General features: G+C 36.1%; 1 long non-coding RNA gene across 1 annotated transcript; it reads left to right on the top strand.

Moving 5' to 3' along the window:
• The first annotated feature begins 1078 nt into the window (after positions 1-1078).
• Positions 1079-11763, top strand: LOC114061395. Its single transcript, XR_003572107.1, has 4 exons — positions 1079-1123; positions 6005-6156; positions 7984-8044; positions 11398-11763. It is a non-coding gene; the product is annotated as an uncharacterized LOC114061395 (long non-coding RNA).
• The last annotated feature ends 6531 nt before the right edge of the window (positions 11764-18294 follow it).

Here is an 18294-nt window from a genome sequence, read left to right as displayed (position 1 = left end):
ATGTTATATATTTTAGCATTTTTGAAGTAGAACATCCAGAATACCACTTATCACTCTAGCATAATCCAAAGTGGAGATCATGCTACAAGACGATTTTCATGGAGGACACAATTCAAGGCAGAAGAGACAATAAAAAGAGAGAATTCCCAGTTAGGTACAGCTCTATTCCAATTATTAAAAAAACCCTACTGTTTTGACTGTAACAGACAGGGACATAATTTTGAATAAAAATCACCTCTACAGGAAATTTCTTTCTCTATTTTCCTTAGAAATACTCATTCTCTTCCTACTCATGTAGACATTAGAAAAACTGTTGAATATGACACCTCACTTGTCAGCACTCCCTTTTCCCAGATCCTTTTCGCCAACAGACTGTTTTCTGTATTAAACTTCACTCAGTTGTCTAGACTTGACTTTCTTTGACATATATTTTTTTAAGTGGTCAACAGTTCTTTTAGTCTCAGCAGGAGACTGAAAATTTTGAGAAACTAATGACATGTTGTGGTGGTTTTAATCTAGGCCTTCCCTGGTTACCAGTTTGTAAACAAGGACGGGGCAGTGTTCCCACTATTCCATACGATTTTTACGTAAATCGTGGTATAAATAAGAAGGGAGGAGCGGCCTTCGTTCTTCTTCTCTTCCACCGGAGTTCGGGAACAGTGGGTCCCTGCATTGGTCTCACTTATCTAAGGCTGAGGCCTGCAGCATCCACTGACCTGCCACGTGGAGGCTTGGGGAGTGCTGGCCGTGTGTGTGTCAAACCTGTTTCTTTCTAAGGGACGTGGTGAGATTTGTTTTACTAGTTATTTTACTAGTTCTCGTGTTTGATTGTGCATATCTATTCGGTGTCCCTTTTTGTTTCCTTTTGTCCCTTTTTCCCCTTTCCCTATCCCTTCAGGGGGTGTTTGGATTCCCGTTTGCTGTGTACATAGCATCTTAACTGTAATATATATAAAATATATTTTTTTTATATAACTAGCTTGATTTTCGGGTTATTCAATTTGCATATTTTTTGCAATTTTTTTCCTTTGCCCTGGGGGAAGTAGAAAGGGGGGAAGAGAGGGGCTGCTACTGGAGGGTTAAGCAGAATTCCTGACCTAACAAAAATTTCTGTGTGGAAAAGGTGAATCATATTTAAAAATCTTATATTTAAAACATGTATAATTTTGTTTATGGAGAAGTGTGTGATGCTGGATTTTTTTTATTCTCACTGAGGGGAAGGCACAAGGGCATCCCTTAGCAGCTTATATGAAGTTTCAGGCTATATTGGGGGAAGAAAAATGTTCACATTTTATCTTTTCACTAAATGATATATCAGTCTGTATTTTTAACACCAGAGTGGATGTGGATTTCATTTTAAATGGAAACTTATTGGTGTGTTAAATGTGCAAACAGCATTTCAGAAAGTACACATAATAGAGATTAGGTATTTTAATCCTCTCTATCTTTATTTCACAAGCAATCAAAATTAAATAATAGGTCAGTTAAAAGTCACAGGAACTCCTCATAATAAAAGACTTTTAATATACTATTGGCTGAGCTAATTTAATCATTCAAAAATCAGAAAATATACCAACCAGAGCTGCTTTCTCCAGCCATGCTTTGAGTATGTTTATCTTGATAAATTATATCATACCCATAATTAGGCTTGAAAATGACAAAACAATTATCATATACTAATGTCAGCTTTGAAGATTAATAATTCCCAATAATTTTACAATATATGGCACTTCTATGTTTCTAACAGAGAAAAATAACACTAACATACGCTAAAATTTTTATTTGCATTTGTAATTAGCATGAGAAAGTAGCATGTAAACTACCATGATTGTCTAAGGACTTATAGATAAAAAGTATTCTAGAGGTAATTGTTGAGTACTGACAACTACTAACTGAATAAATAATTTTTAATCCCGAGGCTTTGCAGAACTTTTGTCTCAAAGAGAAGGGATATCAACTAAACACAGTGCATATGACTAAGGTCATGGTTTGAGAGTTCTCCTTCTCATTTAACCAGAACTCAGTCTTGTGTGTTACTCTGCATTCAAACAAAACTTTGGATTATAACAAAAGAACTTTTAGAAAGGGGCCTGAAAGAAATATAGCAAAGATATAAAAGGATGAAGAAATCATCAAAAGAAAAAATCATCATGGCTAGGCTTCGTGAACGAAAATTTGGGAAGGACTCTACCCATACTCGCTACAAGCGTGCTGATGGTTAAAAACGTCAGTGCAAGATAGACAAGTCCGGTTGCAGAAGGCACAGCAGAAAGACTCCCCAGGTGATATTGATGAGACATGATTCTTTCTGCGTTGTCTTTTCTCCTCGAGAGTGATCCTGCGTGTGTTCTCAAAAGCAGCAGCAGCGTTATAGATGGTGTGTCTCCAGGCCTCCTGACTGGGGGCCAGGGTAGACCAAAGGTGATGATCAATATGGCCAAGGCTGAGGGATTGTTTCAGGCAGTCCTTGTATCTCCTCTTCGGGGCTCCTCTCTTGCGGCAGCCAGTGGCAAGTTCCCCATAGAGCACGATCTTAGAGAGGCAATGGTCCTGCATCCTGGAGACGTGCCCTGCCCAGCACAGCTGTGTTCTCAGCAGCATGGCCTCAATGCTCGTGACTGCTGCCTGTTCAAGGACAGACGTGTTGGTCACATAGTCAGTCCAGTGGATGTTTAGGATTGTACGGAGGCAGCGCTGATGGAAGCATTCTAGGAGATGCAAGTGGTGGCACTAAATGACCCATGATTCAGACCCATATAAAAGACTAGACAGTACAACGGCTCCATAAATGCAGATCTTAGTACTTTTCTTCAGGTGTTTGTTTCACCAAACTCTTTTATGGAGTTTACCAAAAGCTCTGTACACCTTTGCTAACCTGTTGTCTATTTCTGCATCAATCTTACCCTCTGAGGAGATGATGCTTCCCAGATAATTAAATTACTGGACTGACTTGAGCTCTGTTTCACCAATGCTGATATGGGGATGATGGGAGACTTCCTGAGGTGCAGGCTGATATAAAACTTCTGTTTTCTTCAAGCTGACTTCCAGTCCAAAAAGCTCAGCAGCCTCTGCAAAGCAGGATGTTAAACGCTGCAGAGCTACTTCTGTGTGGGCAACAAGGGCGGCATCACCAGCATAAAGCAGCTTATGGATAAGATGATTTAAGGTCTTAGTGTGGGCCTTCAGTCGCCTTAGGCTGAAAAGACTTCCACTGGTACAACATTGGATGTAGATACCTTTTCCTTCATCGAGGTCTGCCATGGCCCTTTGGAGCATCATGCTGAAGAAGACTGTGAATAAAGTTGGTGCAGGAACACAGCCTTGCTTCACACCATTGGCTACTGGAAACAGCTCAGAAAGTGCATTGCCATATCTGACTTGGCCGTGCTGGTCCTCATGAAGCGAGATGATAATTTTAAGGAATATGGGGGGACATTCTAAACGTTCCAAAATCTGCCACAGACCTTTTCTACTCACAGTATCAAAAGCCTTGGTGATATCAACAAAGGTTACTCTTTGCTACCTGATCTTCACTGAACATGTCCTGCTGGCCACTGGCAGGGATAGGACTCTGGTATTGACCATCTGACTCATATGTGCCTTCTTCTACAGATGCTTAGTTAAAGACATAGAAACATCAGGATATTGTGCTTTAAAAATCATGACATGAATATAACCTCTAAGTTATGAATCTCAGCCATGGAGGAATAGCATGGGAAGAGACGCAACGTATCATATAACTAATGCTACATCTGTATTCTTCAATAAAAATATTTTACTCTTAAGTCATTTATGTAAATGACTTAACATTTTATGTGAAAACCTCCTTATTACCAATACTTCTATGAATTTAAAATGCCTAGTTTTTCTCTGAAGAATCTGTAAAGAATAAATATATAATATTCTTGATACAAATTCATCATTAATTATGTCCTATTCATACCCATCTTCCTCTGGGTGACTGGATGCAATAAAGTATTTGGTATATAAAAAACATAGTCCATACCAAAATAATCTACTCAAATTGAGCAAGAACAGATGGTTGTAAAGAGTTATGACTGGTCACACACTGCTTTGTGTGACATTAACCAACAAAATTGGTATTCCTCATAATACTAGGGATGCTTCTGAATTGCTTGCTCATCACCATCTGCCAGGATGAGAGTTGACCAAGTAAGTACAAAACAATGAGAAATTTAGTGCAGCTTTTCTTCTAAATCCAGTTATAGGTACATGTAACTTACATCTATTTTACCCCATGTAGGCAACAAATCCAAGAAATCACCACTGATTACCATTGATGAAGCTTCCCTCCTTAAATCAAATAGTATAATTTTTTATATATCTTTTCTTCATAATTGGTTCAAAAAAGATGATTTTGGGGATCATGAAAGACTCTCTTATGCCCTGTGTCACCGATTCCAAACTACCAGGAAAAATATATCTAAACAACTAGTATTGCACTATTATTATCTGACTTCCTTCCTTCCTTCCCAAATGTGTTAAAGATTTTTTTTAAAAATTAATCAATGAAGTGGCACCACAGAGTATGTGGAGAAATTCCTTATATCAAAATCTGTTTTGAAAAGAGGCAGTAGAAGTGTCATGTTTTCTTATATCTGACAATACTATAACATCTGGAAGAATGTTTTACAAATGGAGTTAGAAAATAAAGAGTAATTTGTTTCCACAGCAGGTAGATATACATCTTATTCAGAACTTTAGCATTCCTGGTAAGTGGAAGTTATACAAAAACAAAACAAAACAAAACAAAACCAAGTAAACAGAAGCAATCACAGAGAGGTTAGCTTGAAACGTATTGTTTTCTTTTTCAATCACCTGGATTTAAATTCAAACTCTACAAAGTGCTTTGGTCTTGAAATCAACATGACTTGTGAGGCAGTGAGAGTAAAATAAATACCAAAATAATGAGTTCAAGTAATGTAACTAAAGATTATATTACTTGTAATAAAATTATTCATCTCTGTGAAAATGTATCCCAAATTTCTGCCTTCAGGGAGCAATAGCCAATGGTCAATAGTGGGTGTAATATTGTTTTAAGACAGTAATTATTAGTAATTTTTTGGTCATTAGTAGTCTGTAATACCACTGCATAAACACTGCTATATCACAGTATATATCATAGAATATATCATTTATATGAGTTGGCATTTCGCTCCAGTGCTTCTTAGCTGATCCTTAAATTTTCTGAGATTCAATACATTTCTTTGCACAATACTTATACACTGAAGAAATTCTGCTCTGTCCTTTTCAAAGAACTCCTTAGGAGTGAAGCACTTAATAGATAAAGTGAGTACTAGACCATAAAATGCTATAACTTCAGGAATTTAAATTCCTATTTGCATGCCAAAACTTCATGCTAAGGCTTAAGGTAACTGAAGTTCATTGGGATGTAAATTTCCAACTTTCATTTCCTTAGGTGCCTAGAGACCTACTGGTCATTTCTAAAACTCTTTTAGTCGTGTTTGCCTTCAGTACTTTGACAAGTACACTAAGTACTTATCTGGAGAGGTTAAGCAAAACATCCACCAAGAACACTGCAGATGAGGTCACAGAGAGAGCAAAATTAAACCAAAGATGGTGCCTTGAAAGTCTTTCAGCTAACAGCAAAACGGCACTGTCAGGATACAGAATATCTTGTTATTTTCCATTCTCACTCTGTGATTTTTTATTTTTAATTGAGAAATCCAAAAAAACTAAGTACTTGTAGCTGCCAGTAACTGCTAATAATTTGGATATTCCTATTTTTCTTTTTCTATTGAACTTATTTCACTTACGCAGAGTGACTAAATATTGACTCAGCCAAAGACCATGAGAAACTGATTATACAACTGGTCAGTTCACATACAAAGGTGAAGGGAAACACAGCTTTCCCTTTCCAGCATAAATTAGCAAAATAGTAGTGGAAGAAGGAACTGGAACCCTGATTCTCTCCTTGAGGATGAGTGCTTTACTAAGTGCAATTAAATCAATATTTTCATAGGCAAAGTGGAACAATATCAAGAAGGCAGATTGAGGATCCCTCAGCTTATCTTCCTGATGATTAAAAGACTTTTGGGAGATAGGGCTTCCAATCTGCATGGAGGAATGAAACATTTAACAGGGGTCTCCCTGGACTGAAAGGAATGACATTAAGTATTTAATTACAAATTTGTGTTTAGTCTTGAAGGTGGACTGGTACTTAAACTGTAGGGAAGTGAATGATTTATTCCCCTGTCCTCAGCATCATAAAGGATTGTAAACAATCCTTTAGCCAGTATGTTTGATTTTGTGAACTTGAGAGGGCTATGAATCCCTTCTTTCACTTCAAAATAAAGCTTGATTTTCAGACTCGATCGTAAAAGATTCACCCAGTTTCATAGAGCCAGTAAAAGGTCAGGTACTCATTGTCCACACCAATGACTCCTAGGTTACTGTCTTTATGTCAAGGCTGTCTTTCATTTTGCCCTCTCTGAGAAAGTTGGAAGCAACACAGATATGAAAGCCTAGGTAGAAAACTTTTGCAAATTTAGGTGAAAAGGTTGAGTTCGTGATCCATTATTATATGATTTTGAATGACTTTAAGCAATTTTGCTCTAACACAGCATGTGTTAATATATTTTCATCAGTCTGAAACTGAAATCCACTTAAAATTATCTTTAGGAGTGCAGAATAAGAGAGTGACCAAATTCTTTAAAAAGGACAGTGTTTTTTGTGTAAATAAACTATTAGGAAGTCTCTTATATTTCCTACATATCTCATTGTTTTAACAAGATGATAAGTTGTTTCCTTTGGGTAGCCAGGCATAATGCAAGTCATCTTTTTACATGTCTCCAAACTAATTTTCTTTTCTCTAAAAACACATCTTCAGGCTGCTTATGACACAAGTCTACAGCCACTGAAAAAGCCAACTTCACTGGTCTGAAGAGTCATGGGTTTAAGACCAAAGTTTTAACTTTCATTTCCTCACTTTCCTTAATGCATTCTGGACTTCAAAATACCCTGACAAAATTGAACTAAACACACTTATTATTGTAAAATAACTGAGTTGCCTGGTGTGAGATTGGATATTATATTGAATCATTAAGGTACAGTAGTTACCTTTATCAGAAAACTTAAAAGTCATAAAGTTCTAGAAATGAAGAGGTAGGTTTATTGCAAACAGTAAGTTTGGGATGGAGGGAAAAAAAAGGCAAGGAACAGCTCTTTTCAAAATATTAGTGTCTTTTGCCTTTACTTCCCCCAGCCCGCCTCATCTGCAAGCCCACCTTTTCCCCATCTATGAGGGCATTGCACAACATAAAGTTTATATGTCAGCAATGAACTTTTGGAAGCGCAAAACTCTTGGAGAGCCCAGGACTATTAAAGTATTTAGCTGTGTTCCCTTATACCATATTATTTTTAAAACTAGTTATCAAAATGTCAGTATTTCTGAACAAGCAATGACTTTGATAAGATTTGGTTTTTTTGTGATATAGAATTCTCCTCAACAGAAGAAATATTCTGAAGGTTAAGGATAGTTTTGTTTTTGTCTGAGCTTGTAACTGCTTTCATTTTGCTTTTAAACACAGTAATATGAAGTAAATTACAGCTGCTATACTTTGAGATTAGTGTGGCACTAAAGTTATTTGAAAGCCTCCTTTGAGGCAAATGAAAACATTAATCAAAAATATTTTAAATAGTCTTAGTGGTAGTGGTGCATATTTTTGAAATCACAGTTTCACGTCTCAAATAGCAAAGCAGTAATTGGCTGACAAAAGTAAAAAATCACAGAAACATGCAAATTGGAGTATGACCATCAAATGGTACCATGGTTAAGACCAGAATCTGCAAACATAATGACCTCAACAAATCAATATTATTTAAAATACAAAGAATATAGCTCAAATAAGGAGCTGCACTACACCTACATCTTGTGATCTCTTCCAATACAGTTTTTTTTTTATTTTCTACTATAAATTAGAGCATTCTTGTTTTGATTAGGACCTCTAAGTCTGCACTGAAATTATGTGCTGGTGTAACAGAGATGAGATATCAGATGAAGGTAAGTATTTGGTGGAAATTGAATATGCTACCTATACCAATTTTGATCAGAATAAGTCTGACTACCATACTTCAGGAAGGTTTCTTGCCTACCTGCTTACTTGAGTCTTGTTTTATTCCCTTTAAATAATGTCAAAATTGTTTCAGAACTGTTGCCGAATACTGTCATAGTATAGTTCTCTCAAAATTTAGAATTTCTGTTCTATTGGTATTTTAAAGTATAATGATGGTCCAAATTGGCATAAATTTATACACTTAGCTAAATATTTGAAATGCTAAATCTTTTTAATATAATTCATATATATAAAGAGAAGCATTTGGTTTCAAAATTTAAGAGTTGCTTAAATGATATATTAAATACAAAAAGGAGCAGTTGTTTTGAAGAAAAAAAATGTTAAAAAACTGAATTTCTTCCTCAGTAGAATTTCTATTGAGTTGTCATATTTCTATGTAATGTTTTGATTTTTATAAGTTTGTTACAGATATTTGGCCTGAAACATTCATAGTAAACCTTTAAATATTTAGTGTCTTTTTTAAGCCCTAGTTCTTCATATTCTGTAATCAGATGCAAATTTTAGCTATGGAAGAGAGAAACATCAAATTTTTACTACAAAAATCCAGAAGGGAAATACAACAGTGTCATTAATGATCTAGATCTTTACAGTTCTCATCTGTTCTTAAATGATCACATTTTTGTGTTTCAGCTTTTCACAGGGTCAGAAACAAGGCACAAAGAAACTTCCCAAGCAGTAGCAAGGTACACTGAGCAGGTGCTCCATCTACAAGGATCGAGGAGAATGAGGATACTCTCACAGCACACTTGATGGGAAGAGACAAGGGCAGGTTTATCTGGGAAAAAGGAGCAAAAACACTTCCTGTTGAGTTCATTGAGTGACGGGTTGGGTGAAGGGTTCCCTTGATCATTTGCAGAGCCCTCACTTCGAGAAGCTGAAAGAAAGAAAGTGTATTGTGAAAATGTGAAGATCATTTGAGTTTACAACTGCCTAATATAAAGAAACTGTTATTTTGGGAGCAGCGTCACTGCAGGAAGTGTTCTGGATGTGCAGTTTATGTCCATGATTTCTTATACAAGAATCATTACAGCTGCTTTGTACTTGAAATAAGGATTCTTTTAGAGTTTTATATGTTGTATTTGAATATAATTCAATCTGAAAGGAAATAAATATTCAATATTGTAGGTCTCCTACTTTCAAAATAAATTATTGGCAATTAAACTGAACCTGAATGGTGACTAATTCAATTGATGCCATTCTCTAGATATATCAGCTAAATGTAACTAGTATACTTTAAATTATTTTCTTCCCTTGACATTGCTGTTTATATCTGTATTTATAGTATACTTTAAATTATTTTCTTGCCTTGGTAATGCTGTTTATATTTGTATTTATTACCCACAACAACTTCAAACTTTGAATAATATTATTTTTTCTTTTACAGATAAAGAAATTGTATGAAAAAAAATTCTGAGTTTAAAAAACAATTTGAAATATTTTACAAAATGACAGTGTGAGATATTTTAAAGCATCAGCCAGCTGAATCTGCTGGGGGGGTAAATTGCCCTTGAAAGATGCAAAAGTAGTTTAAAGGGGAATTTATAATATCTCTCTTGGGTTTGACAATACTAATTTGTCTCAACTATTTTAGAAGTGCCCTGGCCACAGTGACACTTTCCTAGGTGAATTCTAATGAGGTGATACTGTCTCATTAAATGAGATGACATTCAACAGAGAATAGTAACTCAAAAGCAATTGTCATGGAATATAAGGTGATCTGTGATTAATAAATGACAATTGCACTTATTTGATGAGATCAGAATAATTATTCTGCAAATAAAACATAACACATTGTGTGTAAAGGCAATGCCATATTGATAACCGATATACAGAACTGTACAGCATTGTTTTCTCAGCTAGAATAGTGATTTTCCACTATCTATGAACTGCTGAGAGGTCATGTCACTCATTAGATTTCCAATATTGTGGGTGTTTGGCATCATTCTTACCTGTAGGCAAGTATTACCAAGCTGGCTATTGTCATATTCTTAGAATGAATCACTCTAGGAGGCACTGCCATAATTTTCTAAAGGTGTATATCACTTAAACAGATCTTGGCAGCAAGCTGATTTGATTCTTTCCTTGGGATCCTGGAGAATTATTCCTAAGTGGGCTGAGGGTTTGAGATATTAAGCAGAAAGATCAAGAAAGTGCAGTTTATTATCTGTCTAGATGATAGAAAGAAACAAAAACAACCAAAAGCCACACTTTGCATTGAGGTGAAAGGAGGGCTGAGTAGTGTAGTTTGGTGACAGTTATCTTTTTGCTCAGCAGTAAGAAGAGTAGCTGCCACATATTGAGAAGAGTACTTTTTCATTTGTTGGCTGCCATAATGGCAGTGTTAGTGTTTTCATTTATTAAAGTTTTCTCAAGGCCATTTCTACAGGGTAAGTTCAGTCCTGTGATAACTAGTAGCATTTATTGCACAGAAAATCATTCATTAGAAAATATCCAAGCTGCTGGGTACATAGATAATCCATATACGTTTTTAAGGAACCCAATAGTGCTTTTACTGGACTGGCTCAAGATCAATATTGTTCAGGGAAGATATTTGTACTTATTATGCCACTTTTACTTCAACACAAGATTGACAAATTCAGCGGTAGTAATTCTTACTTAGAGTGTGGTACTGCAAGGAAAAAGAGAATTACTGCCAACTGGATGAAAGAAGTTTTAGAACAATATTTGAGACAGTAATTATTTTAAATATTTTAAACTACTAAAGTAATTCAGGGACGATAGGGTTTTTTTTCTGATTTTTACATTAGATCCCATTGAGCATGTATAGGTGCTAAGGAACCTCTAAAGTATCACTGAACCGTATCTGTCCTCTCCAAGAATTGTGAAGCATCCTATGCATTGGATTACTGGCTCCCATCATCCAAGGTAGCAGAAAATTTTGCCTATGCTGTGCTCACAAGATGCCAAACACATATAAATTATAGTAACATATTTTAGTCCATTTCAACACAAGATACTAAAACTTTTACTTTACCGGCAAAAGTTGACAACAGCCAATGATAGTGAATGACAGTAGATTGACTAGGACAGCATTAGAATCGATCTAACAATGTCAGGGTGGTTCATTCTATTTTGAGCACAGATTCTAGGGAGCAGTTCATGCAGGGAATAAAAGAACTTGTATCTCCTATATAGTTGCAGGAAGTTCAGGACACCTGCAGCAGGCAGAGACACAGATGTGGAGTTCACAGACATTCTTACTCCATTTGAAAGGAACAAACCAGTATCAACTACCATTTTGGTCTCTTTTCTCCAACAGTCACTTCTGTTCAAGTGCTTTTACTAGAAAACTGACAGTGATCTGAATTATGGTAGTGCAGTCTATGAAGAAAGAATTCAAAGAGGAAATCAAAATCACTTTGGCACTTCTGGGTCAAAAGCCAAGTGTTATATTCTACTGGAAAAGTTATCAGAAGTTCACATGCTACTTGCAATACCAGTGCTATCGGTGTCAGAGACCTCTCACCAAGAAGCCAGATTCACTCTACACTAACTAGAAATTCCAAACAATTTCAGTCTTTGTGGTATAGACAAAATCTGTTTCTGTATAAGGTATGAATACATTTTAAAAAAGGGTAAACATGATTTTTATAAAGCACTATGCTCTAGCAACTATTTTAGCACAAATAGCTGTGATTTAATAAAATTCTTTCTTTCAAAACATATTTTGTTTCAATTTCCAGATTTTTTTCTAGCAGAGAGTGCTTGATACACTTTCAGAAAATTGTTTTTTCAGTCTGAATGTGTCTTTTATTTTGATAGGATGGATCCATGGTGAGTGCTAAGGGAGCTGGCTGATGTCATTGCTAGGTCACTTACAATTATATTTGAAAGGTCACGTGAGTTGAAAGAGACTCCTGAGGAGTTGAAGACTTCTGTCTTCAAGAAGGGCAAGAAAGGAGATCCAAGGAACTACAGTGTGGTCAGCCTCATCTTGATCCCTTGAAAGGGGATGGGGCATATTCTACTTTAAGCCATTTACAAATCTATTAAGAAGAGTTTGATCACCAAGTCATCAAGAAAGTGACTGCAAATAGGAGGCATAGACTGACTGGGAAGTCAGAGCTGACCAGCCTGATAGGTCAGCCACTGATGGTGTACTCCAGGGGCTCATTCCAGGGAAATAATGTCTTACCTCTTCATTAATGACCTGAACAATATGACAGCCTGCACTCTCATCAAGTGTGATGATGCAAACTTGGGAGGAGTGGTTGATACACCAGATGGGTGTGCCCCCATTCAGAGGGAATTCAGTATGCCGAAGAGGTGTACTGGCAGAAAACAAGTGAACAAAGTAAGCAAAGTAAAAGGCCAAGTCCTGCACCTAAGCAGGAACAGTCTTGTGCATCAGTACACACAATGGAGTACACACAGTACATCAGTACGCACAGTAGAGACCAACCAGCTGGAAAGCTGTTTTATATGAAAGATTTTGGGAATACCTGTAGACAACTGATCAGAAGCCAGCAGTGTGCCCTTTTGGAAAAGAAGGCTCCTGGGCTGTATTAGGAAGATTGTCACTGGCAGGTTTAGGGAGGTGACCTTTCCCCTCTACCCAGCACCAGTAGGGCATATCCCAGTAGAAGCATCATGGACATTCTGGAATAAGTTCAGAGACAATTAGGGCTTGGAGCATCTGACATACAGGATGCAGCTGAGAGAGCTTGTGTCATTTAGCCTGATCAGTGAACATAGAGGGAACTCTTATCCATGTATATAATTAGCTGGTGGGGAACTAAAGAAAATTTTTATAGACTTGTCTACTCAATTTACTCGAGCTTTAAGTTTCTACTTTTCAAATTCTACTTTTGTATCACAAAGTCATCCTGATTCTTTTACAAGGGAAGTTGGGTTAAAGTTGTTATTTTCCATATAGATAGCTAAGTGCAACCTCATCGCACATTGTGTAATGCTGATATAAGTTCTGTTGCTGTTCAGAAGCAATAGGAATATACTAACATGAAAAAAAAAATTAATTTCTTTCTATTTCTAAATTTATTTCAGATAATTCTTTGTTAAATAAGCTGGGATCATATTTGTTATAGAATGGAAATGAAAGCAAATATTACTTATGGTTGAAAAATTATATATAGTTATACCATTAGTGTGTGATGTTGAAACTGGCAGGAAAATAACAACCAGTGAGACACTATTCTTAAAACAAACATGACATTGCCATTGATTTTTCAAACTGATTTTTTTGAACTGAAAACCTGACTTTAGTGCATAGAAAAAATTACTCTAAATATAAAACACCTTGCCCATTGAAATGGCTGGAAATGATGAGTAGCAGAGAAAAAAAAAAAAAAAAAAAAAAAAAGAGAAATAATCGTTTTGAAAAGAAACTGAGCATATTTACTTATTTTCTCTGAAGAGCCTTTTGCCACAGGTTACCTCTTGTCTAGTAATATCTGGCTTCAGTTATCAAGAGCTTTTTGCTTTGAAAGTTCAAGATCTCTATAACATGTATCGATCTCTGTAACGTATCTTTCACTTGTTTCTAGTAGGCATGAACATAATATAAGTCTTGAAAATATGCCTATATGACTGTGGGTTACTTTCCTTTGATACTTTTCAGCATGAGTTTTGTTTTTACAGTATGATTGGATGAAAGGATGCAAACCAGCTCTAAGCCATCAGCTAGAAGCTGATGGGTTTGTGGCCATGCTAAGTCAGCCACAACAACAGTAATACAACTGCCTGCCTTCTGATTCAACCCTTTTCAACTGAGGTCCTGTACAACTGCATAGCTGACTCATAACTGGTCATCCAGGTACATCCTTCTGCAACAGATCAGGTAGACCTACTGCTCCCTAGGCATATACAGGCAGTAAAAGACAAATGATTGATGTGATATAGCATACAATTGCTGCACAGCAGCAATGTCTAGGGAAACAACATTCCATTGTGTTTGCAAAATCCAGTGAACTTTAATACAGCCTGAGGCACTCACATGAAAAAAACAAAGAGCTGCTGGAAAATAGTGCCATTTATTTTTGTATCTTTCAGATTGTGCCCACCTGCAATATAGCTAGGGTGGGAGACAAAACTCTCTGCAGTAGTTTGTTTATGTCAAGCAGGTCTCTTACTATGCAATGTGGATAGCAGCAGGTGAGAGAGGGGAGAGTCTTTGGTCCAGGAGAGGGAGGTTGCATTGTAAGTCAGTTAAGGAAAAAGTCTGAGATGATGCATGTTCCCTGTAAGCACAAGTCTCTGAGGAAAGTGAGCAGATCAGATTAAGGCTGATAGCTATAGAAAAGGAGCTAGTGCATGAAGCAGTAAGAAGTCCCCTTTCCCACCAAAAGAAACCTCAGCAACATAGTAAGGGAGTTGGGGAGAGAAAGGTAAATTTAGATAAATTAATCACTACATAAGCCTTCCTCAAAGTGTATGGCTTGGCTCAAGTCAGAGTGAGACTGTGCTGCTCCTAGGAAGTCAAGGTTATAACCTATGGTCAGGCTGTTCAGAAAGCATGGAAGTGATGGTGCTACAGATACACACTTTAAAAAATGAAAGGGAAGCACTGACTAAAAGATCTCTACAGAAAGGTAGTAATTAAACTACCCAATTCGTCACCCACAAAAGTTGACATTTAAATAAAGGTTTGTATCTTTTTGTGTGATTTTGTACGATTTATTCAAATATCAATGCTATGGGAGTTCTGAAAATCTTTGAATGACCCACAGAGTCTGTAAATGTCACATTAGTACACTTATGTCACAAATGATTGTTGTGATTCACATTGAAATGTATGTTTCCAGAAACTGTAGAAACCCTCCCGCTTTAACTCTCATATTGTTATGAGCTGAGTAACCAAAATAGTTTTATCACTCTCCTGGGAGCACAAATAAATTGAAAGCAGTATGCATGCTTTATTTGGTAAGTAAATCGTCATAAACTATAACACAACCCTGAGCATCATGATAAATCAGCAGATAACAGGTTTCTGTTTATTAATGATAATGATAAAACAGACTAACATATTCAGCTCTAAATTGTCATCTGATTGTGAAATTGAGTGCAAGTGGCCAGTACATAACACACAAGTTCTCTCTGAATAATGCAGATGACAGAATCTCAAATATTCCAGATGTCTGTTTCCATAGCTAAAGCCAAACCCCTATCTAAAAACTCTCATAGATCTAAATCATGAATTTTGTTTAATGACCTGAGTCAATCTGGAAACCCACCTAAATTTTCTGCTAACAAGCAAGAGAACTGTACTTTGGCTGTTTAGGGGCAGCGGGGAACATTAATGTTTCTGACTTCTAAACTTTCAGCCCTTCTGGAAGAAAAAGTGAGGGACACTACTGAGGCCTAAGCATTCAATCCCAGCATATGTTAGCTTCAGTTTGACCTCAGATGACTGATTAAGAATGGCAAAGAACTCCTGCCCCCACAAATTACTTCACAGAGTCAAAAAATGTTCCTAGTCAGGGACTGTTATATTTTACAGAGTCATGCAAGAATTAACAGCTGATTATGCACTTTCAGTGCACACCCATCTCTCAAACATCTTCTATTCCCTTTCCCTAAATTGCCTTTCTCTAAAAACCCCCTTGACTAGAATTCATTTTTAGTTGGAGTGAGAAGGCCTGGAAATAGACGAAGGACAGGTAGTAAGCCAGATGGGGCAGGATGCCCAGAAACAGAGACAGAATATTACAGGGTATTTAATCACTGGTGAGAACCCTTTATTATTGAAGAAACTATATGCAAATAGTGGATTGATCCTCTGATAGTGCACAACACACCTGTCTTTGGCTTCATAAAAAAAAAAAAAGATATCTTAAATAAGACCGTGAGGCAATTGATGCTTGTTAATCTGACAGCACAAAACCCAGTTGAATAATGCCTGTGAAACTGAGCAGCATCATTAGGCACAATGATGAGATATAAGTTTAGACAAGTGTCTCAAAAACTGCTTTTTTACAAAAGTATTTCCCATCTATTAGTGATGCCAGTGTAAAACATTCTATTCATGCTCTCTTCAGTTTCAGTCCATGGAAAGCATTTCCATATTAAGGAAGTTGAGTACAATTTTTTAAAACTCTGAATCATTTGGCCAGCACCTATGTACTAGATTTGATAAATTAAAAAAAAATTGATAAATTAAAAAAAAAAAACAACAAAATCCCCAAAAAATCAAAACAAAAACAACCAGAAACCAAACAACCACCCCCCCTCAAAAAAAAAAAACTCTCACAAAGAAAAACAAAAAACCCAACCACAATCTTGAAAGGAAATTAATTAAGACATAATGAGGAATGTTCTTGAAGTGTTATATAAAAGAAATAAATGTTCATAGAAAAGAGGAGTGTTTAAGTTCATCACTCAGCATTAACCAATAGGTACAACAAAATGGTATTTAATACTGTCCATTTATTCTCTTTGTGTAAGGAATAACCCCATCTGAGGTAACTATCTGTAGTCACTACCTGTTTAACAAAAACCATAGAAAGAGAAGATATGGCTGTAATGGCATGAGTTGCACAGGGAAAAAAGGCAACCAACATAAGAAAATAGGACATGAGATAGTCATGTCCTCAAATGTGTTCTATTTTTCTGTCTCTAACAACAAACACCTTGAAAAGAAGTTAAAGAAAAGATAAACCTGCAGTGACACAGGATTTGATACAGTCACAGTGGCCAAGGAGGTGCTGGAAAGCTGACCAGGGAATGATGCAGAAGGCTGAAATACATTAGATGACACTTAATCTGACACTTCAACTGTCTTGTATTTATGTAGCACTAATATATTCAAAATCCTCATTTAACTCTTGCTTGACCCCATAAGCATACAAGCCCTACTCTTCAGCGGTTCTAGTGATCAGTTACAGATATAAAACCGATAGAACCATATCAGGAATACAGTATCCAGAAATACATACATACAAGTGTCCCATCAAGGCACTGTTCTGTCACGAGGGAGAATGGACCGTTTAGGCTTGAAATGCTATAGGTAGAGCTTACAGAATAGTTTTATGACTTTGAAATTCTACTCCATTGAAAAGATCTTCATTTACTTGAAATCAGAGTAATCAGGAATTCAAAACAGACATTGTAAACTTGCACATTTTCCCAGTGTATGGATGATATTACTGTATCATTTTTGTAATTAATTTACTGAAAGAAAAGTAAATGAGAAATGTTTACATTATTGTCTTTGATTTTTTTCCCTGTGAATGTGTGCTTTCGTTGGTCCTCATGTTTATCGCCATAAGTGAGTGCACGAGAACTGAGCTGACACAGTTGAACGCTGACACATTTGAATGATGACTTCTTCCATTGCATGACTTAGTAGAAACCTGTCATTTCTTTCATGTATCAGAATACACCTTACAAATAATTTTGCATATGAATTTAAACAGAGAAAGTAAGAATGGAAAAAATTGCTATAATCACAGAACAGGGTTTTTATTGATGGAGGAAGAGAATTAATTTGCTATAATCAACGAATCAACAAAAAAGGTTTGTTTTTTTTTTACGGAGGAAGAGAGTTAAGTATTAAAACTAGTTGAATTTTACAGTGTTCATGGTTTGCATTTTACTGTCTAGGTTTATAACACCCTTCAGAAAGAATGAGCAAGTTTTGAATCCTCAACATTGGGTTGGGATGAGATTCATTGCTAAGAAGCAAGCAAATAAAATGAGGCGAAGAATAAGTGATTCTATTAAGTGAAAGAAAATATAAACTCATTGTGTAAACCAAAAGATTTTTCTAGAACTGTGGCAAACAGCTCATCAGTGCTCCAAACAATATTGTTTGTTTCTAATGAGAGAAAAAAAACAACAAACAAACAACTAGAAGACAGTAATAATAGCTGTATTTTATTTTCATTACCTCTATGCTGCAACTGGTGTTCCTGACTGTTCCATAATACACTTCAGTTAGTAATTCAGTGGAAAAGAATAAAAAAATTAGAATTTTTTATGTGATTGCCAATAATGAATGTGACCCATTTTTTTCATTCAAGGAAAAACTACTAGTGATATTAAAAAAAAAAAAAAAAAAGGAAAACAAAGCATGTTACCTATCCAGTTCTTTTTGCAAGACTGTGAATTTCTCAGAAACAAAAAGAAGTGTTATTTATATATATTNAAAAAAAAACAACAAAATCCCCAAAAAATCAAACCAAAAACAACCAGAAACCAA

The sequence above is a fragment of the Empidonax traillii genome, unplaced genomic scaffold, assembly GCF_003031625.1.
Source record: "Empidonax traillii isolate 1590-97213 ecotype Southwest subspecies unplaced genomic scaffold, ASM303162v1 scaffold332:size1087224, whole genome shotgun sequence".
In the NCBI taxonomy this organism is placed as follows: domain Eukaryota; kingdom Metazoa; phylum Chordata; class Aves; order Passeriformes; family Tyrannidae; genus Empidonax; species Empidonax traillii.
This window is presented reverse-complemented; position numbering and strand designations above follow the sequence as displayed.